General features: G+C 45.3%; 1 protein-coding gene across 4 annotated transcripts in view; it reads right to left on the bottom strand.

Annotated features, from left to right (window-relative positions):
- The window catches only part of SYCP1 (synaptonemal complex protein 1), a 345,552-nt gene extending 322,917 nt beyond the window's left edge, over positions 1-22,635 (bottom strand). For 3 of the 4 annotated variants that reach the window (XM_029573718.1, XM_029573720.1, XM_029573722.1), the window contains exons 1-4: positions 22,337-22,552; positions 19,586-19,703; positions 2,127-2,212; positions 1,526-1,572 (exon numbers count right to left, since the gene is read on the bottom strand). The gene's annotated coding sequence lies outside the window, so the exon portion shown is untranslated. Of the gene's footprint in view, positions 1-1,525; positions 1,573-2,126; positions 2,213-19,585; positions 19,704-22,336; positions 22,553-22,580 lie in introns of those variants that run through there. The other variant, XM_029573719.1, reaches the window with a different exon arrangement.
- Between the last annotated feature and the right edge of the window lie 368 nt (positions 22,636-23,003).

The raw sequence follows: 23,003 nt of genomic DNA, 5'->3' as shown, positions 1-23,003 counted from the left end.
TGTTCAGTGAACCTTGGAGTTTGGAGTGCAGACTATCGGGATTAGTCAAAGGCTGATCTTGAAACACTCTGGTAGCAATTATCTAAAGTATCTGGCACAGGCAATCCGCACCCCTGGAAGCTCTGAATTGGACCAGCCTTGAGTGTGTCCCCTGATTGGAAGCTGTATATAAGGAGACCCTGCTTGACACACCCTCACTGGTCCAAACAGTCTTCTGAGGCTTTGCCTATAGAAATGGCTTACTGGTCTATGATTCTTGCTCAACTCCTGACTTTTGAGCCACAACTGACTTCAGATTCTTGTCAAATTCCTGATCCACATTTAGACCCAAGGCTCGACCTGCCTGTGCCTCAGTTACACCAAAAATCACAATGTCCCAGTCATGGCCTGCACCTGCGGGATCCACCCTTGGTGAATGGCTGTGGTATTGGGTGAAGACTCTGCCCAAGCACTATGCCTTGTGAGTTTACTTCTGAGCTGCTGCTTACACAGACCACTGGCCTCCTCTGGTCTCCCTTGAAAGGAAGTCCCTATTACATATGACAATCTCAGTTATAGGCCCTATCTTGTAGTTGTTGCTTTCAAAGGGAAAAAATAGTGATCCATCTCGTGCCCTCTTTCTTACCTAAGGTAGTCCTAGACTTTCACTTTAGTCAGTCAGTTTTCTTACTGTCATTTAGACTGAAGGAATGTAAGGGTGAGAATACAAGTCTATAGAAACTGGATGTATGTAGAATCATTTTGAGATACCTTAAAGTGACCAATTTCTTTCACAAGTCAGACAGACTGTTTGTCCTGTTTAACCAGCCTTCTAAATCCTATATTGCCAGATGGATTACGGATGCTATTGGCAGAGCACATATTGGCTATGGATACCAGTTCATCATTAAATCTTTTGAAAACACACAGCATGACACTAAGTGACCAACACACAAATGTAGTAAATTTTATATATACGTAAGAGATGAGACACTATGACATGTAAAGGTTGCAAGATATTTTAGTTTCTTCTTGTCAATACATAATTGTCAAACTAGAAAGATGAAAGGGCCATGTAGAATCTCATGGTTTTGGGACTGCTCAAGAGTGTCTGAGGAACATAGACTATGAAATTGCGGAAAGGAAAAATTTGATTTCTTACTTCATAATTTTATTTCCTTAAGGACTAGTCCAGAACGAGTGGGTTATTAGAGATGTGCATGTCACATATGTTTTGGTGGGTACACACATACCTTGCCGACTTAGTACATACATGCAAATGCTCCATTTTCATGCATCTCATTATTAAAAATACACGCATATTCGCTGTTTCCCACGTATACAAGAAAGTCAGCGAGATACATGCATGACGAATGCACAGATCCCTACTGTGGATATCCTGAAAACCAAACCTGGTTGTGCCACTCCAGGACCATTGTTGCCTACCTCTGTTCTAGACCTTCCTCAGAGAAGAACACAAAAGGATTGCAATATGGGAAGCCGAATTAAAAAAGAAATTAGGATAATTAAATATATAACAACTGACCTCTTCTTCAATCACCGGCAAATGTTTTACTTTTTGTTGAACCAATTCTGGAAAATAAAACACCATTAAAAAATTCTTATTCAACTACATGCATGGAAACAGAAATTTATACTGAATGAGCTCCAAATCAATGCAGACTGCTCATATTCCCTAACTGCTCCAATATGGTAAAGACTACATGATCTCTGGCTTCCAAGAAAACTTGCAGGCAACAGCAGTATTAAGCATAAATAAAAAAACATGAGTGTAACCTGCTTGGAGCAACAATTACAACCCTGAACAAAAAAGCATGGGGGTAACCTACAATTGGCAATTACAACCCTAAACAAAAGGTCTGGGGTTAACCTGCACAGAGAGATAATTACAACTATGAAAACCTTCCAAGGCAAACTAGAGGGGCCATTTCGATTTTCTTCTTCCATCATTTACTATGATACCATGTTTCTATAACATATAATCTAAGCAAATTAATCATTGTGTAGACATATGCTAAACCATACCATTTTTTAATATAACTACCTATCAGCATACCAAATCAAATGCAAGTTAAAGGAAACACTGTATAAATTGATATATTTATTTATACTTAACAGAATTTTACCTGAATTCTTGTTTTTACTGGGATTTGGTATATTTTTTCATTGTAAAAGGTAAATTAAAATCATCATCAACAAATTTGTTAAATCCCTAAAAATAAAAGAGATTGTAAAACAAAAACAATAGTACAAATGCATGCAGTTTGTATCTCTGTGAAAAAATTACTGTTGGAAAAACACTAATCAATTGTATAGGCAAAACTGGCTTGATTCTTTCAAATTTAGGAGACATTTTAGAATCAAATATCTAGAACTAATTTTTAAATCTAATTTTTCCCTTTACATAGCCCCCATCCCAGGAAGCACTGAACTTCAGGATTAGAAGGAAGTCTCCTTTGTTGCTGACTCTCAGCTCCACTCTTTGGCCAGAAGGGGACCATTGCATGTTCCCTCAACCCTCTTTCAACAACATAGGGATGTTTTTAAGATTTTTTTGCTGAAATGGTATTTTCTAGGATTATTTTACAGTGAAATGGAAATATATGTGTGTGAGAGAATCTGAAGAGTCTAGGTTTCAAGATGTTCTTGCAGAAATTAACTCAACTGCAGCAGCAAATAAGAAAAAAAGCCAGAGATTTAAAATTTTGACAGGCTTTATGCACTTCCTTTGCCCTAACCCCAACAACCGGAACATGTTCAGTAATATCCTATCATCTTTATATAGATGAGTATGCTGACATTTCAGAGGAGAGAAACATATTCCAAAAAAAATGAAAAGAAGCACAGGAAATAGGCTGTTAATATACCCCACACTCAAGGTAAGGAGACAGACAGAGAAGCTGTAGAAATGCCAATTATATATATCTTCTGAGATACACAATAACTTTATGACCCTAATTTTGATCATAAGATGCAAAAGGAAAATTGGTTCTCACAGGAAAATTAGTTTCTTACCTGATAATTTTTGTTCCTGTAGTACCACGGATCAGTTCAGTCTCCTGGGTTTTGCCTCCCTGCCAGCAAATGGAGTCAGAGAAACTTTCACTGACACTGTACATATTCCAGTTTGCCACCTGCAGAACCCTCAGAATTGACCTGTACCCAGGCCAAGCTGACAGTAACAACCATAAACTTCTAAGCAAACTCCCTCCCCTCCAACGAGCCGAAGGAAGGTGAAGTTACACAAATTTAACATAAGCGATCAGCACTGAAAACCTCCAACAACTCTGCACTATATACAAAGCAACAGTATAAGCGGCAGAATCTCCGCCCCCCGGTAAATGGGCAGGTCTCTGGACTAATCTGTGGTACTACAGGAATGAAAATTAGCAGGAAAGAACCAAATTTTCCTTTCCCTATATGTACCCAAATCAGTCCAGACTCCTGGGATTTACTTAAGTTCCCCTTAACTCAAGTGGGACATGGAGAATTCCGCTCCTAGAACACTCTCACCAAAGCACATGGAAACCGAAGCTCCGACATCCAAACAATAATGCCTGGCAAAAGTGTGCAAAGACTTCCCAGTAGCCGCCCTGTAAATTTCATGCAGACATTTGTTGTGACTCAGCCCAGGAGATCACCTGAGAACACGTCAAATGCACCCTTAAACCCTCCAGCACTGGGCACCCTTTAAAAATGTAAGTCGACTCAATTGCTTCCTTCAGCCACCAAGCAATTGTAGCCTTAGACGCCTTACCTCCTTTCTTTGGACCACTCCACAGTACAAAAAAGGTGATCCGATCTACAAAAAGGTGATCTGATCTACAGAAATCATTAGTGACCTTTAGATACCTTAATAATGCACGCTTCCCATCTAAGAGCCTAAGCTCCCCCGCATGAGGTGTAGAGGAAACCAAATCCAGCAAAGCTAGAACACTGAGACTATCTTAGGCAGAAAAGAAGGCACCATGCATAAAGAAACCCTCAAATTCGACAACTGTAGAAAGGGATCTCGACATTCTCCTAGCTGAACAAATAGCCACCAAAAAAACCACTTTAAGAGTCAAGTCCTTAACCATAGCCCTCTTTAGTGGTTCAAACCGAGCCTCAAACAATCCTCTAAGGACTAGATTCAGATTACAAAACAGACAAATGTTCCGCACCTAAGGACGCAAGTTCTTAGCTCCCTGAAGGAACCTTGTAAAAGAAAATTAGGTCTTACCTTCGATAATTTTCATTCCTGTAGTACCAAGGATCTGTCCAGACTCCTGGGTTTTGCCTCCGCACCAGCAGATGGAGACAGAGCAAGATTTGACTGGCTCTGCCCTATATACCAGGGTGCCACCCACAGTCAGTCAGTATTACATCATGTAATACTACAAGAAATAGAACTTAACCGATGGATCACTGACCCCAAAAAGAAACAAATCAGACCCACAAAGGAGGGTACAAACAGTAGGAAAATCCACAGATCAGAGGAGAACACAACAAATAGCCGTAGCGGACTCTCCCAAACTTGAATGCATATAGCGGGTGAGACTCTGGACTGATCCTTGGTACTATAGGAACGTAAATTATCGCAGGTAAGACCTAATTTTCTTTTCCCTGTACATACCGGATCAGTCCAGACTCCTGGGATGTACCAGAGCTTGCAGTTATTTATTTATTTATTTATTTTTAGGTTTTTATATACCGGAAGTTCCTGTATACAATACATATCACTCCGGTTCACAATTAACAGAGAAAACTATCGCCGGGAAGGCGGTTTACATGGAACATACATGGAACATGGAACATATCGAATAAACTATAATAAAGTACAATCTAATTTAAAACAACTGAAATAAACTTAGGAAATAACTTGGTACATGTAACTGAAGCAAGATGAACATTACATTGCTGCAAGGCAAGGCTGGATGTTTGTTCTTATTGCTATTAGCTCTCTGGGAAAGCTTGATGGAATAGCCAAGTTTTGAGTTTCGCCTTGAAAGTAATGTGGCATGGTTCAAGACGGAGGTCTGGTGGTAGTGAGTTCCAGAGAGACGGGCCCGCTGTGGATAGAGCACGTTTTCTCAGGGTAGATTTTGCAGGTTGTGTGATCATTCTATTCTGGTATGCCGTTCTGGTTGGTTTGTTAGAAGAGTGTAGTTGAAGCTGGAAAGTTAGGTTGAGTGGGGAGATGTTGTGAAGGGCCTTGTGAATCATCATGCAGGTCTTGAACTGAATCCTATATTTGATGGGAAGCCAGTGGAGATGCTGGAGGATCGGGGTGATATGGTCCCTTTTTTTGGCATTGGTAAGTATTCTTGCAGTGGCATTCAGTACCATCTGGAGTGGTTTGGTAGTGTATGCTGGAAGGCCTTGCAGGAGTGAATTACAGTAATCTAATTTAGTGAGAATGATGGCCTGGAGTACTGTGCGGAAGTCCCTATAGAGTAGAAGGGGCTTTAGTTTCTTCAGCACTTGTAATTTAAAGAAGCATTCTTTTGTGGTGTTATTTATGAATTTGTTGAGGCTGAGTCTGTTGTCTAGTAGTACTCCCAGATCTCTCACTTGAGGTGCTGTGGAGTATCCTGAGGCGTCTGGAGGGTTGCTGGATGTTGGCGGGGCAGATTTATCTGGTGCTATTATGAGGATTTCCGTTTTTTTTGGTGTTTAGAACGAGGTTGAGGCTGGTTAGAAGATCGTTGATGGATGAGAGGCATTTTTTCCAATGATCCATGGTTTTGTGTATGGTCTCTGTGATAGGTATGAGAATTTGTATGTCATCTGCGTATAGGAAATGGGTGAGTTTGAGGTTAGTAAGCAGATGACAGAGTGGGAGAAGGTAGATGTTGAAGAGGATGGGGGAGAGTGATGATCCTTGTGGTACCCCCATCTTGGCTTGGATGGGGTGAGATTCCTTATTGTTTATCTTAACTTTGTATGATCTGTTCTCTAAGAAGGATTTAAACCAGTTAAAAGCTGCTCCAGTGATGCCGATATTTGTCAGTTGTTGTAGTAGGTTAGGGTGGTTCACGGTGTCGAAAGCTGAGGAAAGATCCAGGAGCGCGAGGAGACAAGGTTGGCCTTTTTCGAGATTGAAGATGATGGTGTCCGCTAGTGTGGCTAATAAGGATTCGGTGCTTTTTTTCTTTCGGAATCCATATTGATTATTGGTGAGGATATTGTTCTCTTCAAGGAATTCAGCAAGTTGTCTGTTGACAACTTTCTCCATAATTTTAGCTAGCATGGGGAGGTTAGCTATAGGTCTGTAGTTGGCCGGATCTGTGGTGGGAAGGTTGGGTTTTTTGAGGAGAGGTTTGAGCAGTGCTGACTTGAGTTGGTCCGGAACTTGGCCTTGGGCGAGGGAGCAGTTAATGATATTGGCAACTGGCTTGGCAATGATGTCATGGATTGAACTCAGCAGGTTTGATGGTATATGGTCTAAGGGGTGAGAGGACGGTTTTATCTTCTTTAGGATATTCGCTATTTCTAAGGTGGACGTGGGTTCAAGAGATTCAAGGACAGCTGTGTGTGTGATGGGTTGAAAAGCGGTTGATGTAGTTGATTGCTGGTTGTGGTTGTTTGCGAGGCTTGTGAATGGTGTTAGTCCTTTGAGGGGGGCTACGAGTGCTGTGATTTTGTTGTCGAAAAAGTCGGCAAGTTCACTGGCTTTTTTTTTAGCTTGGTCGTCTGGGATGTTTGGTCCGGGGGGTTTAGTGAGGGCTGAAACATAAGAGAAGAGGGCTCTTGAATCAAATGAGAAATGGTGTATCTTTTTGGAGAAAAATTCTCTTTTTGTTTTGTTGATTTCGTTTCTGTAGGTATTGAGGCATGACTTGTAGTTGAGGAGGGTTGTCGTAGATGGGCTTTGACGCCATTGGCTTTCTTTGTTTCTAAGCTCGTGTTTACGGGACTTCAACTCTGTGGTAAACCAAGGTTTCCTGTTGTCTTTATCCGGGTTGATGGACTTTGTTGTCAAGGGACACACTTGATCTGCCACCTTGTAGGTGATGTTGAGCCAAGATGAGGTTGCTGAGTTAGCGTCAGTGAGGTCCAGATTTATTAGTTCTTTTGCTAGGTGTTTAATTAGTTGATCTCCTGAGCATTGTTTCCTGACTGATATGTTGATTGTTTGAGTTATTAGGGGAAGAGGCTTCTTGATCTCTAACATTGATGATATGACTCGGTGGTCGGTCCAAGGTACCGCAAGGCTGGTTGGGGTGGAGTGGGATGAAAGACCTTCGTTTATAAAGATCAGGTCTAAGGTGTGACCAGCTTTGTGGGTAGGTTCTGTCACAATTTGTCTGAAACCCATATGGTTGAGGGAGGAGAGAAGGGTTTTGCAGTTGGAGGACTGAGGTTGGACATCCACGTGGAGGTTGAAGTCTCCCATCAAGATGGCCGGTTTTCCTGAGTTTAAGTGTTTTGCTGTAAGTTCTATGATTGGGGAAGGGTCTGATTCCAAAAGACCAGGAGGAGCATAGATTAGGGCGATGGTCAGATGTTTAGAGTTGAATAAAGCGAATTCCATATTGGCTATGGTATTGGATGTCTGCAATGTCAGACCTAGTGATTTTTTTGTTGCTAAGAGGAGGCCTCCTCCTCTTTTTTTGCGTCTGGGTATGGACAGTATGTCATAGGTCTGGGTAGGAAGCTGGTTGATTAGAGTTGTGTCAGTTGGTTTTAACCAGGTTTCTGTGATGGCACAGATATCTGGTTTAGAGTCGGATAGGAAGTCATTGAGTATGTGTGTTTTCTTGGATATGGATTGTGCGTTAAACAGCGTGATAGAGAAAAGAGCCAGGCCAAGGCATTGTGTGATAGGAGTCAGCATGATGGGCCTGAGTCTCTGTTGGCGGTTGTGGTGGAGTGGTGTGGTGGGGAGCTTGGGTGCTCTCCACCTTTGGTTGTGGATGATGGGGATGGTTAGGGAGTGCATGTTAGGACAGTAACAGTAAGAGTTGTTGACTGCTGAAGGCAGGAGGATGTTGTCTGGTGCTGGTTGGGTGCAATAAGGTGGGGAGATAGTTTGTTGTTGGCTGATTGCTGGGATGGAGGCTGGTTGCTTCAGTAATAGGTTATGCGGGATGGGAACCGGAGAGGCCTGCTCTCAGAAGCCTACCCCGAAATTCCCTCCGCGTGGATCTTGTACATCGAGTCTATAATGACGTGCAAAAGTATGCAACGACTTCCAAGTTGCTGCTCGGCAAATCTCTTGTGGTGAGATTTGATGACACCGCCAAGGAAGCCGCCTGGGACCGAGTGGAATGTGCCTTGAGCCCCACCGGTAATGGCTTGTCAGAGAGCAAGTAAGCGGAGTTAATAGCCTCTTTCAGCCACCGTGCGATCGTGGTCTTGGAGGCCATATTACCTCGCCGTGGTCCACTCCAAAGAACAAAGAGGTGATCCGAAGTCCTAAAAGCGTTAGTAACTTCCAGATAACGCAGAAGTGTCCTGCAAACATCCAATTTTTTCAAGTCCTGGGAAAAAGGATCTGACCGATCCAAATCCAAAAATGAAGGAAGTTCCACGGACTGATTCAAATGAAAAGATGACACCACTTTCGGAAGAAACGATGGTACAGTTCGCAAACTAACCCCGGAATTGGAAATCCGCAAGAAAGGCTCCCGACAGGATAACGCTCGTAATTCAGAAACCCGATGTGCCGAGGAGATTGCAACTAAATATACCACTTTCAACATGAGATCCTTCATAGTCGCCCTCTTCAATGGTTCAAAAGGACGTGCACACAAAGCTTTAAGGACCACATTCAAATTCCAGGATGGACATGGAAGATGCACCAGGGGACGCAAATGTTTGGCCCCACGAAGAAATCGAGAAACATCAGGATGCGCCGCCAATGCCACACCATCTATAGAACCAGGCAAACAGCCCAGGGCTGCCACTTGCACCCGTAAGGAACTACAGGACAAGCCCTTAGATAAACCATCCTGAAAGAAGGCTAGCACGTTGGAAACCGACGCCCGAGTGGAAATAATCCGATGTTGGTCGCACCTTGAGTCGAAAATCCTCCAAACACGTATGTAAGATAGGGAAGTCGACACCTTGTGTGATCTCAGAAGCGTGGTCACAACCGCATCTGAGGAACCTTTTCCTTTTAGTCGCCTCCTCTCAAACGCCATGCCGCTAGACAAAAGCGATCCACCTGATCGAAACAAACGGGACCCTGATGAAGAAAGTTCGGAAGAAGCGGGAAACGAAGAGGGCCATTGACTACCAGACTGAGTATATCCGCAAACCACGGTTGACGGGACCATTCTGGAACCACCAGGATCACATCGGACGGATGAGTCTCTATGCGACGAAGCACCCTTCCAATTAGAGGCCATGGTGGAAACACGTACAGCAGAATCGGTCAGCCAGGCCAACGCTAGAGCATCCACGCCCTCTGCCCCTGGGTCCTTGCGACGAACGAAGAAGCGAGGAGCCTTGGCATTCTTGAAAGTTGCTATGAGATCCATGCACGGTGTGCCCCACCTGTCGCAGATGAGTTGATAAGCCCTGTGAGCTAGCTCCCACTCTCTGGGATCGAGCTGATTTTGACTTAGAAAATCTGCGTGAACATTGTCGACCCCTGCTATGTGAGACGCCGCTACGCTTGATAGGTGAAGTTCCACCTACTGGATCAACAGCCGAGCTTCCAACGCCACCGGCCGACTCCTGGTTCCGCCCTGCCGATTGATGTAGGCTACTGTGGTTGCATTGTCGGACAACACTCTTACTGACTTCCTGTGAATGAGAGGAAGAAAGGCCTGCAGAGCTAGGCGAACTGCCCTGGTTTCCAATCGATTGATCAACCACCGGGACTCCGCTGGAGACCAACGCCCCTGAACCGAATGCCGCAACAAACGGCTCCCCAACTGGATAGGCTGGCATCTGTAGTGACCACTGTCCATTCGGGCACTGTCAGAGGAACACCCTTGTACAGGTGGGCCAAACACAGCCACCACCCTAGACTGGACCGGGCGGACTCCGTCAAGGGCAGGGGAAGGTGAAACTGCTCGGAAACGGGACTCCAACGGGAAAGCAGATCCAACTGTAAAGGCCGCATGTGCGCGAATGACCATGGGACCAATTCCAGACTTACGGGACGGGTTGTTGTAGCAAAGACAATACCTGGCGCTGCAGTTTGAGACCACGATCCAAGGAAAGGTAAACTCTCCCTTGGCGTGTGTCAAGCAAAGCTCCCAAAAACTCCAACGACTGGGATGGGACTAGGTGACTTTTGGCGAAGTTGACCACCCAACTGAGAGACTTCAGTACCTGTAGCACCCGTTGGATTGCCGAGTGACACAGACTTTCGGACTTCGCCCGAATCAGCCAATCGTCCAAATACGGATGCACCAGCAAGCCTTCCCGGCGAAGATAAGCTGCCACCACCACCATTATCTTGGTAAACGTTCTGGGAGCCGTTGCAAGACCGAAGGGTAGAGCTTGAAACTGGTAGTGGTTCCCCAGGACGAAAAATCTCAGATATTTCTGGTGGTCCTGTCGGATTCCTATGTGTAGGTACGCCTCTGTCAGGTCTAGAGAAGCCAAAAACTCTCCTGGGCGAACGGAAGCGATGACTGACCGTAACATCTAGATGCGAAAACTGGGTATCCTCAGACGTTTGTTGACTTGCTTGAGGTCGAGGATGGACCGGAAGGAACCCTCCTTTTTAGGAACTACGAAGTATATGGAATAACGGCCCTTTCGCTGTTCTGTGGGAGGCACCGGAATGATTGCCCCCAGGCCTAGGAGATGATGTAAGGTGAGCCTGACCACCTGTCATTTTTTGGCATATCAGCACAGGGAAATTAGGAACCTTGGGCTGGGACGGTGTGCAAAATCTAAAGCATAACCGTGTCTTATCACTGAGAGCACCCACTGGTCCGATGTGATTGTGGTCCATTCCTCGTAATACAGAGACAACCTGCCCCCTTCCTTTGGTACCGAGGAAAGGACCGGCCTGAAATCATTGCGCAGGCTTTCCTCCGGCAGACAGTTGGGAAACTCCAGGTCTGCCAAAACGCTGGCCACAAGAGGACTGGGACCAAGACTGCTGGTGCGTTGGCGCGGAACAAAAAGAAGAAGTGTTGGGACAAGTCGGGCGAAACTTGTGAGCCCCTCGAAATCGAGATCGCGCCAAGAAGGACCCCCTGGATCGTGTCCTGTCCTCCGGCAGGCGATGAACCTTATTCTCGCCCAGTGACTGAATCATAGCCTCCAATTCCTTCCCAAAAAGAAGCTTCCCTTTAAAAGGCAAGGAACCTAAACGGGATTTGGATGCCCCATCCGCCGCCCAATTCCACAACCACAACAGCCGGCGAGCCGAAACCGCCAAGACCATGGAGCGAGCGGAAGTGCGCAGAAGATCATGAAGGGCATCAGCACTATAAGCCACCACCGCTTCGAGACAGCCCGCCTGTTTCGCTTCGTCTTCTGAAAGGCCCTCATTGGCTAACAATTGTTGCACCCAGCGAAGCCCCGCTCTCAGGGCAAAATTACTACACATCGCCGCCCGAACCCCTAGGGCGGAGACTTCAAAAATTTTCTTAAGCTGCACTTCTAACTTCCGATCTTGAAGGTCCTTAAGAGCCGTAGCCTCGTAACCAGAATGGTTGTCCGTTTTGTCACTGCCAAAACCGCAGAATCTACCTTTGGAACCCGAAGTATATCTAAAGCATCCTCTAGAAGAGGATACAGCTTATCCATAGCCTTTGAGACCTTCAACCCCAGATCTGGGGTATCCCATTCACGAAAAAGTAAATCCATAGCCGAAAAATGAAAAGGAAAGGCTGTGGGAGGACCACTCAGGCCCAATAATACTGGGTCCATGGAACCCAAGCGAGATTCCTCCGGTGGAGCCGCAATCCCTAACTCCTCCAAGATAGTCGGAATTAGCGGACCCAGTTACTCCCTCCGGAACAGGCGAACCACCTTAGGATCGTCACCCTCAGTGACCTGACTGTGTCGTGCAGAGCCTTGAGCGTGGTCGCCGACTCCTTCAACCCCCCGCAGGGGAAGAGCAGTCTCCTCTGGATCCTCCGGATCTGTGGACTCCGAAACCGAGTCCGAATCCTCTCGGGGGGTCATGGCCCGCAATGCCCGTTGTGCTTTGGGAAATTTCCTGGGATCCAGGATCTGGTTCTGCCTTTTAGGTGGGGGAGGGGGGGCCTCGAATCCCCCTGACTTAGGAGCCTGTCTCTTTAAGGCCTTGCGAGCCTTAAAAGCCCTGTGCATAGCCAAAATAAAATCTGAGGAAAAAGACGACGAAGAATCTTCAGAATCGTGCCAACATCGCCATCCAACCCTCCCCCTGTAGCCGCTGCTGGAGGTTCTATCCTCGCAGCCGACTGCTGCGGGGAGAAGGGGGGCGGAAAATCAGCATCCTCTCCCGCAATCGGAGCCGCAATCGAAGCGGCTCCCAAAATGACTGCGTTTCCAGCGCTCACAGGCCCCGATCTGCGAGAGGAGGCAGGCAGGTCCCCGATGGCAATCGCCAAGGAGCTGCGCCTCACAAGAACACCCCTGACCAGCTGCGACGTTCCTTCGCCCCCAGGGATGCAGGCCGAGCAAAGCCCATCCCGCGAGAGGCACGTGCGATCCACCCCACACGCGATGCAGGCCGGACTTCGTGGCATCAAGTCGCCAGGTCGAGAGAAAAAAACTAAGAAAAGAAAGAAAATACCCCCAAACGGAGCGCCGACGCAAGACGGGAGAAACCACAAAAAAAAACCAAGCCGTTTATTTATTTATTTATTACAGAAAAAAAGAACACCGTCTGACCTGCTCCGCTGTCCTGAGTCCTAAAGTGGTTTGATTGGGGTGAGTGATCCGGACTCTCCGGTATCACCCCAAGCTGGGCTGACTACTAGGCACAGTTAGGGCCCTCGACCCTGAGCCACAGCCGCCTGCAGAACCAGAGGGGATGGTCCCCTCAGGACCTGCCAACCCCCTGAGAGGCGAAGACCTACAAGCGGGAGCCCGACTTACTTCAGTAAGCTTTTGGTCTTTTTTTTTTACTAAAAGAACTTAATTCAAAATTAGCAATCAAACCAAAAAGAAACTAGCTAACTCCCTTTTTTTTTTTATTCAAACTGTGAGTGGAGCCCCCGGACCATCTGCTGGAGACAGAGTAATACTGACTGACTGTGGGTGGCACCCTGGTATATAGGGCAGAGCCATTCAAATCTTGCTCTGTCTCCATCTGCTGGTGTGGAGGCAAAACCCAGGAGTCTGGACTGATCCGGTACGTACAGGGAACCTCCGGATATGCACCTTAACCCGGAGACAATCCAATATCGCTATCTGAACTCTTAGAAAGTTAAAGGCCAGTCACTTGACCACAACATTCGCCAAAATATGCGACACCATAGCCTAAACAGGCTGATGTTGCACTTCGTCAACAGCAGACCAGGACTCGAAGACCCTCCAAATTCACACATACATCAAGGATGTAGAAGGTCACCTAGCCTACAATAAGGTGGAAATAACTGCTTTGGAATATGCGCGCCATCTCAGTCATCTCCTCTCAGAAGCAAAGCCGCATGACAGAAGTGAGCTGCCTGACCCAAAACACTGTACCCTGGTGGAGAAGAATCAACCAATGTCCAAACCTCAGCAGTCCCTCTATGGCCATGTTGATCAGATCTAGAAACCACGGTCATCATGGCCACTTTAGAACTACCAGGATTACATCGTCCAGATGTTTCTCTAACTGCCATAATCCCTTGTTCACTAGAGGCCACGGAGGGAAGACAAAGAATAATCCCTCAAGTCCATGGCAGCACTGGAGCATTGATTCCTTCCTTACCATGTTCTCTTTGGCGGCTGTAAAACCACAATGCCTTGGAGTTCCCTTTGGTTGCCATTAAGTCCACATGGGAATACCTCTATCTTCCGTAAATGAGACACATCGCTGTCTCCGACAGCTCTCATTGCCCAGGGTCTAACTTTCTCAGACTGAGAAACTCCGCCTGAACGTTGTCCACTCGTGCGAAGTGAGATTCCGCCTGCCGCGCCAAATGCTGCTGTGCCCAGAGAATCAACTCCCGGGCCTCTCAAGCCACCGCCTGATTCTTGGTTCCACCTTGAGGGTTGATGTAGGCCACCGTCATCACAATGTCCGACAGGATCCGTACTGGATGGCCGCATAACTGTGGTAGACATGCAAGCAAAATGCATTGCTCTCGTCTCTAAACTATTGATAGACCATGAGGTCTCCTGTTTCAACCACTGGCCCTGCACCAACTGATCTTGAAACCCCACCCGCCATCCAGAAAGGCTTGCATCAGTGGTGACTATTACCCAATTCGGAACCTCCAAATCTGAAACCATGCTCGAAATTGGTGCAAGTCTTGACTTCCCCCTCTAATGGAAGAGGAATATGAAACTCTTCCAATAACGGATTCCAGCAGGAGAGAAGAGGACGTATATGCGCAAACACCCAATGCAGTAATTCCAATGTTGATGTCATAGAACCTAGGACTTGTAAATAGTCCCAGACCCTGGGCACCGAAAGCTCTAGCAGATGCCGAATCTGACAGAAATTTCAGCAATCTCTCTCTGTAAGAAACATTCTCTCCACCAGCATGTCCAACTGAACTCCCAGATACTCTAGAGTTTGAAAGAGGACTCTTTGCTAGGTTCACCACCCATCCTAGAGACTTCATGAGCATCAGTTCCTTTTGTACTATTGTCAACAGAGGTCATCTGATTTTGCACTAATGAGCCAGTCATCCAAATATGGATGCACCAACACATCTCCTTTTGTAATTCAGCCACGACCACCACCACCATCACCTTGATGAAGGTATGCGGAGCCATCGCCAGCCGAAGGGAAGGGCTTGAAACCGAAAATGTTTAGAACATAAGAACATAAGAAAATGCCATACTGGGTCAGACCAAGGGTCCATCAAGCCCAGCATCCTGTTTCCAACAGTGGCCAATCCAGGCCATAAGAACCTGGCAAGTACCCAAACACTAAGTCTATTCCATGTTACCGTTGCTAGTAATAGCGGTGGTTATTATCTAAGTCAACTTAATTAATAGCAGGTAATGGACTTCTCCTCCAAGAACTTATCCAATCTTTTTTTAAACACAGCTATACTAACTGCACTAACCACATCATCTGGCAACAAATTCCAGAGTTTAACTGTGCGTTGAGTAAAAAAGAACTTTCTCCGATTAGTTTTAAATGTGCCCCATGCTTTCATGCTCCATTAACAGTTTGATGTAATTTTTTTTTTGTTTTTTTGTTCTACTATGTTCCATTACCAGTTTGATGTAACAATGTGTTATACTGTAAACCAAGAAAGGAATTTGGTGTGGATGTATTGTAAAATTAAACTGTATATTTGGATCACAGGAATTAAGCCAGTCAAAGAAAAGAAAAAACTGTATATCGGTACCTCGCCATATTAAAAAAATATCGTCAATAAATCGATGCCATAAGGATATACACTGAAAGCCTTCAGATGGATAAACAAAGGTTTCCTCAAACCGGGCCACAAAGAGGCACGCCAGACTGGGGGCCATTGTGGCCCCCATCGCAGTGCCCTTTATTTGTTGAAAAAAAGAATCCTTAAACCAGTTCCTAACAAAACTGAATCCCTCTTCCTTGCACCATCGTCTCATCCACGCATTGAGACTCCGGAGCTCTGCCTGCCTTCCCTTAGGCCCATGAACCTCAGGAATCTCTGGTGCTCCAGCCTGATAGATATGTGCAGATATGTGCAGATATTCCTCCGTCAAGTCGAGAAATGCCAAGAACTCTCCCTTGCATACCCCCGCTATGACAGAGTTGGACCTCAGATTCTCCATGTGGAAGCGGGGAATCTTGAAAGCCGCATTTACCTTCTTTAGATCCAATATCGGTCAAAAAATATTTTTGTTCCAGAGCCAATAAAATACATGGAATATAGGAAAATTGGTTCTACCCCTTTTTTAAATTTGCCTCTGGGGAATTCCACTAAAGGCCAAATAACTCTGGAATTGAATGAATACATGGGCAAAAAAAACAGGACACAACTTAAATTGACCTCTGGCCACACTGAGCATGTTCAGGATCTGAGCCAACAAACTCAGCAAGACATCTTTGTGAAAACCGAAAGAAATCTGAGCAAAGTCCAATGCAGCTCTCAATCAGATGTAATTTCACACTTTCCTAGAAGTAAGTTAAATCTCCATCAGCATCCTCCGATGTCTCATGATCCACATCCCTTTGAACATTACCAGGGACAAACTCCCTGTGGCGGTTGCCCACCGTGACTGACAAATGGGAGGCCCATGCATGTGATCCGTACATAGTAGATTGCATCGCTTTCACTGGGCATCCCTGCAGAAAGATCTGCAGGTCCTGGAAACATTCCATACAGGAGAAGGAGGATGGATCTATACCACAACCCATAGACCCAACCTGGCTCTCTCCAACTTTTCCCTCTCTGGGAAGCTTCTGCCATCGAGAACAAGGGAGGAGGAGAATTGACTATTGCCTTACCTCCCACTCCTTTTCCCTCCAGAGACACCATAGGCCAAGGGGATGCCCCAACATGGGCAAAAGCTGTTTGAGTATCTAAACAGCACTGACACATGAACCCTAATCTTTTATTTTTTTATATTACGCTTTTCACACTTTTTTCAGCACTTCAAAGTGGATTATATTCAGGTACTGTAGGTATTTCCCTATCCCCAGAGGGCTTACAATCAAAGTTGGTACCTGAGGCAATGGAGGGTAAACATAACAACATAGTAATAACAGCAGAAAAAGACCAAAATGGTCCATCCAATCTGCCCAGCAAGCTTCCCAAGGTAGTAACTACCGCTCTGTGCAGGTTATCACCATGTTTCTGTTAAGGGTAGTAACTGCCGCTCCGTGCAGGTTTCCCCCAAGCTTTTTTTTTTTATCTATTCCCATCCCCTAGCCTCTAGGGATCCACAGTATTTATCCCATGTCCCTATAAAATCCTTCACAGTTTTAGTCTTCGCCACTTCCTCTGGAAGGGCATTCCAGGCATCCACCACCCTCTCAGTGAAGAAATATTTCCTGACATTGGTTCTAAGTCTTCCTCTCTGGAGTTTTAGATCATGAAACCTAGGTTCTACTAAATTGTTTCCCAAGGTCACAAGGAGCAACAGTGGAACTTGAACCCTGGTCTCCTGACTCATAGCCTGCTGCTCTAACCACTAAGCTACTCCTCCACTCCACAAACAAAGAGAGAGCAATGAATGAATTGGTCTCAGACGGCAAGCCGCACAGATAGCAAGGCGCTTGGACCTGTTCATCCCGGTGCCTAGCTCTTCTGAACTTCAGCTCTAGGCGGCCTCTTGCACACATGACAATGCCACCCAGGCATACCCGCGCATCCCTCCAGGACACGCGCAAATACATACTCAGGACTAGGTCGTGGTCATACGCACACAAGTACATATGCAAATACGCGCTCGTCTAGGCCGCGGTCAAACGTGCACAAGTACCCGTGCAAATATGTGCTCAGGTACCTGTGCAAATCACACTCAAGTCTAGGTTGCAGATGGACGGGCTCAAATCTAGGCCACGGTCTTACGTGCCCAGGTCCCCCCATGCATGCAGCTCCCACGCGGTGAGAATGCACACACACGCCTACACATGAAGGAAAAGAATTGCTGCCACAGCCTAACACACAGCTAAGCAAAGTTTGCCTGCACCTTCAGCGCATTTAGGCACTGAAAATCACCGAAGACATGAAGAGCTTCTCAACAACTCAGGCCTCTTGACCGGCCGAAAATCCCTGGGCACTGAGGTAAAGAGCCAGCATCCCCCGCTACCTGTTCCACTAAACAAGCTTTGTGCATAAGCAAATTAAAACTGGCAGAAGACCTCTACCAGAACCAGAGAATTCTCCTTGGTGCAAGTGCCTCTCTGCACCTCCACGGGACAGGAAACCGCCAGCGATAGTTGAGGAGGCGATTCCACTGCCTACCCCACCGACACAGCTAGAGAATCTAAAATGGCCACTGTTCCTGCACTGACGAGGAAAGCCTCAGTGCTAGTCCCTGTCACCCTCAAGGCTTGTTTAGCCATCGGTCTAATGCTGAGCTCCCTCAAAGTACCTACCCCACCGCGGATGCACACAGAATACAAGCTGTCTGAATTTAGGGGCAACTGCGAGTCTGCACATGAATGGCTCTGTATGCCTCGCACCACTGCCATGCGGCTTGAGCAGCACGCCACTATCACCACCCTGTTTACTTGATCCTCAGGAAACCCCCACGTGACCAGTTCTGCAGTAGAGATCAAGACCCCAAGTGACCAGCACAACAATTCCACTGCCTCTCGTTCACTCTTGCTTTCTTTTTTTTTAATAAGCTTGAAAACTGCTGTCCCTAGCCCCAGAACAAAGAGGAACAGAAATCCAATATTTCCCTGCTCAGACAGGATCCGAAATGCAAAGCTGCCAGCGGAACCAACACTGCCTCATGGGGGAATGAGGGATCTGGACCCAGATATACACCCCCACAGAATTTCAGAGAGAGCTACCATCAAAGGTCACCAACCCACTGCTCATTTGCTTCAAAACCAGGGAGGATGGCCCCACTAGGATCTAACATTGCCCCGGGAGAAACTGAAGCTCTCTCTTCTCTTTTTCTTTTTTTTAATATACACTCCAGACTGTAGGTTTTACACCATCTACCATCTGCTGCAGACAGAAAAATACTAACAGACTGCAGGTGGCTCACTGAGTTATGTACAGTATCAGTGAAACTTTCTCTGTCTCCATCTGCTGGCAGGGAGGCAAAATCCAGGAATCTGGACTGTTCTGAGTACGTACAGAGAGCTTGTATTTGCTGAATATCCCTGAGTGTAATTCTGTATATATAACCAAATATATTTAGCAAAATAAAGACATACTTGCTTATTATTATATACACTACATAACTTATCATTATTTTTAGTTAATCAACTGGTATTCTCTCTCGTCAATAAAATAAAAAGAACACTATATGACTAAACTGGAAAACATTTTTATGTAACTCACAAAACTGAGAAAGTGTTAATTTGTTCCTAAAAGTACGTATTTACATAACTAGATCTTATATTTACCTTTTTCTTCAATAAAATGTTAACTAGGAAAACTCTGCAAGGCAGTTTAGAAAACCTAAATGTACCATTTCAAACATATGACTATTTTGATTTTTTGGACCAGTAGTTTCCTCCTGTTCCTTTTAGGCTTCTGGCTCAAATGGAACAGGCCTGAGTCTTCATTTGCAAGTACATAAATATTTTTCCTCTATTTTATTTCCCCTCCCAACTCACTTAGTTCAAGCATTGCAGTGACAGTCCTTGACCGGATGCCATCCACCAGGGCTCCCTTCCAGAACCTTGCAATCATGGCCCTAAATCCAACTACTCGATGTTGTGGTTTGCACAATGACTGGGACTTCTTCCCTCCCAGGGACTGTGAGTAGCATCCCCAAAAAAACAGAGAAAGAAGATCTGACCTAGGATTTGCCAGTTGCCACTGAGCCAGCCCAGGGCTATATTACTTGAGAAAATATAAATGCAACACTGTGTTCAAATATTCAGAATGGCTGGTTTAATGTTTATGTCCAGTACCTGAAAAAAACCACCATCTCCTACAATTGCTTGAGGCTTTACTGCAGATACCTGGCTGCTATTTAGTCTTGGTAATGAAAAGAGCTTAAAAGATTTTTCTTTATCCATTTTCGTCTCACTGTAATATATAAGCATAGGCATGTTTATAAAATTAATGATAACACTACACTGATAAATATAAAGATTTTTCTGCTCCAGCACTTACCTAACATTTCAAGTACTGATAAGATCATGTCAGCTTACTTTTTCAAATAGTAATACCATTATAACATTTTCTACAGCTTGCAAATGATAACATATCTGAGGGTAACTGAAGATCACCAGTCATTTCAGTCTGCCAGTTTTCCTAACCAACCACAGTAGCTAAGGGATCTCCAGCTTTATTCTTGCTTTCCCATCACTAAAGATCCTCAGATTGTCATGACCCTTTGATCTAGGTCTTCCTTTCCACCGGAAAGTGCTTGTCTGTGGTATATGGTTTTTGAATGTATCTATCATATCTCCCTTTATCTCATCTGCTCCATATTTCCACTACTATGATGCCACATTAACAGTATTAAAAAGACTGATTTTTAGAACAGATGCTGCTTCCAAAATCAGAGCTTCCTAAAACACGTGACAAAAAGTTTCATCCAGAACTAAAGGAACCTACTTGCAAGAATGTGAATACGACATGTTCACAAACTAGGCTAGTGTTTATATTATTATTCTCTAGAAAACATACAGTATATTTTTCTCTTTGTAGGATGCAGTCTGAGTCCGCTGACCTGTCCAGTTGCTAGTTCCATTTGGGTTGCTTTCTTCAATAAATGTGTAGATAAATCTCCTTTCCCTATGCTTTCATTTCTCTGTGGTCCACCATTTGCTTTTACTATAAACACTATTCAGTTCCTACTCCATACATTCTTCTCCTTCCCCTCCAAGTCTTACAATCCCATCCATGCATTTTATTCTTCCACTATCATATCTAAAATGGTTTGCTCTGTCTGTTTTACTCTTGTATTTATTTTCTCCTTCACTTCTGTCTTGCCTGCACCTCTCTGCTTTTACAGATATTCCTAATTGACCTCCTACCTCACTTTACCCTAACTTTAAATGTTTTTGAATTCTCAATGTAATCCCTTTCTTAAACCTCAATTCTACAAAATTTGTGTAGCATATAAATTGCCAATTACCTGAAAATACTGAATTCGTGGCATTTTTTTTCCCATGCTGGAAAGCATATCTAAGTGAGCTCAATGAATAGTTCTGGCCTGTAGTGACCTACATGTGTAAGTTTCTGTAGAACTCAATGTCATAAAGGGTTTTTAATGCACATAGATGAATTTTAAACCACCAAACCCTTTATCTGTTAGATAAACTTTTAAAAGATATAAAGACAATTTATATTCCACCTTGTGTGACACTTCAAAGCAAATTACATTAAGGTATTTATTTATTTATTTATTTTTGGGTTTTTATATACCGATCTTCTTGCATTGGATGCAAATCAAACCGGTTTACAGTAAAACAATTCAACTTGCCAAGTAGCATTACATGGAACAATATAATAGTGCTTGCGAGCATTACATAGAATAATAGTAACAAATTAAACATTTAAACCTTTAGAAACCATTGGTGACAATTCTTATAGTGAACTTGATTAAATGTACTGTATATCCCCAGAGGGTTTATAATCTAAGTTTATACCCGAGACAATGACAGATGAAGTATCTTACCCAAGATTACAAGGTGTGTCAGAGGGATTTGAACCCTGGTTCATAACCTGCTGCTCTAATCACTAGGCTATTCCATTTCTTTTTAGATTTTTAAAAATTGTTCTCAAACTGGAAAGTGGGACTGTTACAAAATTGCTACAAAGAGAGTGTTTGGGCCAAGGAGTGACATATGAAGATGATGTTACATGACTGACAGAGTTTGTATGTTTAGCAGAGTGGGAAAAAAAACCCTGGAAAGGTTCAAATTCTGGTTCTGCCTAACGCCACCAGCGCTTCCAACTCACGCTAACACCATGCATCCTGCATAAGTGCGCACATATTCCACCATGACCTGAAAGAAGGCTTCTTTGTGTCATCTAGCAAACCCATTCCCACTGTGGCATCTCCACCCAAGAGCCCAGGCTGCAAGACACAGACATCCACTGTCCTCATATGTGCATGGGTCAGAACGAGTCCCCATCACCCCAATGGCACGGGATCCAGGTAGTGCAGGGTGGAGGGGGCACCAGACTCACTTATGGCAATCGTTGAAAAGAAGACTTACAAATGATTTAATGGGATACTTAAAGGGTGTTCTCATTTTAGCATATAATATAACCCGCCCCCAACCCCACACACACTCCACATCCAATAGTAACAGGCAAACCTGACTGCCCCTTCTAGATAAGCACCAACTACTAATGAATGATTTATATCTCCTTTCTCAAACGGCCCGCTATTAGGAAATCCTACTAAAGGCAACTTATTTGAGAAAAGCGAAGCTAATGCTGAGCATTTCAACATCATTTTATTAAGGGGCATACTCAAAGTACGTGACCCTAACAGAGGAAAGGCACTTGTGTTGCTTGTACTCAATAAATTAAATCAACTACTGACTTTTGAATTAATTGAACAATTTTCTGTTCCCATAACGGAATTCGGAGGGGGCGGGGGGGGGAGGTGCGCATGTACTGATGGAAACGGGTAGAGAGGGGGGGGGGGGGGGGAGAACCGGGAATTAGTGTGGAGGGAAAGAGGAAGAGCGTCGATTTACCTGAGGGGAAAGACGCCTCAGAAGCAGGCGAGGGGGAAAAAGGCGGGAAGTCGGCGGCGGCGCACGAGACGGGAGAGAGCGCGCGGGCGCGCCGGCGGCCGGGCAAAGACACCGACCGACGCCCGCCCGCTGCCCGCAGCCATTGGTCGGCGAAAGAGAGAGCGAGAGAAAGAAGTAAATGGTTAAACAAAGTGGCGCGTGCAGTTCGCTCCCGCCCCGCCGCCACACCGCGAACGCAACGTACCAATCGCCCCTCTGTCACACTGTACGTAAGGTGCGGCCTTAGGGGGCGGGGCGAGAGTCAGTTATTTACAAACATTTGAAAGGAGGCGGCTGGGTTTGTGACGTCGCTGCACGTGGTGGCGCCCTCTCAACGCTGCCTTTTCGTTGGCGGTTGTTATTGTTCGCACGAGGCTGTGGTGCTTGGACACATGCGTAGAGGGGCTGTCCCGAGAGCTCAACGCTAAGCTTTGTTTTCCTCTCCTGCCCCCCCCCCCACGTGTGTATACAGTTTTGAGCCCTGGATATTATATTTTTCTATTTTCTTAGGGAAATCGGGGGTCAGAACTACAAATCCATGCTTGCAACGGATTCCTCAGTGCGGTTAGACCTGAGATGAGGTGTCACGTTGCTCCTTCGCCGCAGCAGTGTGCCGCCAGTTTCGCCA

This window comes from Rhinatrema bivittatum, chromosome 12 (genome assembly GCF_901001135.1).
Source record: "Rhinatrema bivittatum chromosome 12, aRhiBiv1.1, whole genome shotgun sequence".
NCBI classification, from domain to species: Eukaryota; Metazoa; Chordata; class Amphibia; order Gymnophiona; family Rhinatrematidae; genus Rhinatrema; species Rhinatrema bivittatum.
Note: the sequence above shows the minus strand (reverse complement) of the source record. Positions and strands in the feature narration are given on the sequence as shown.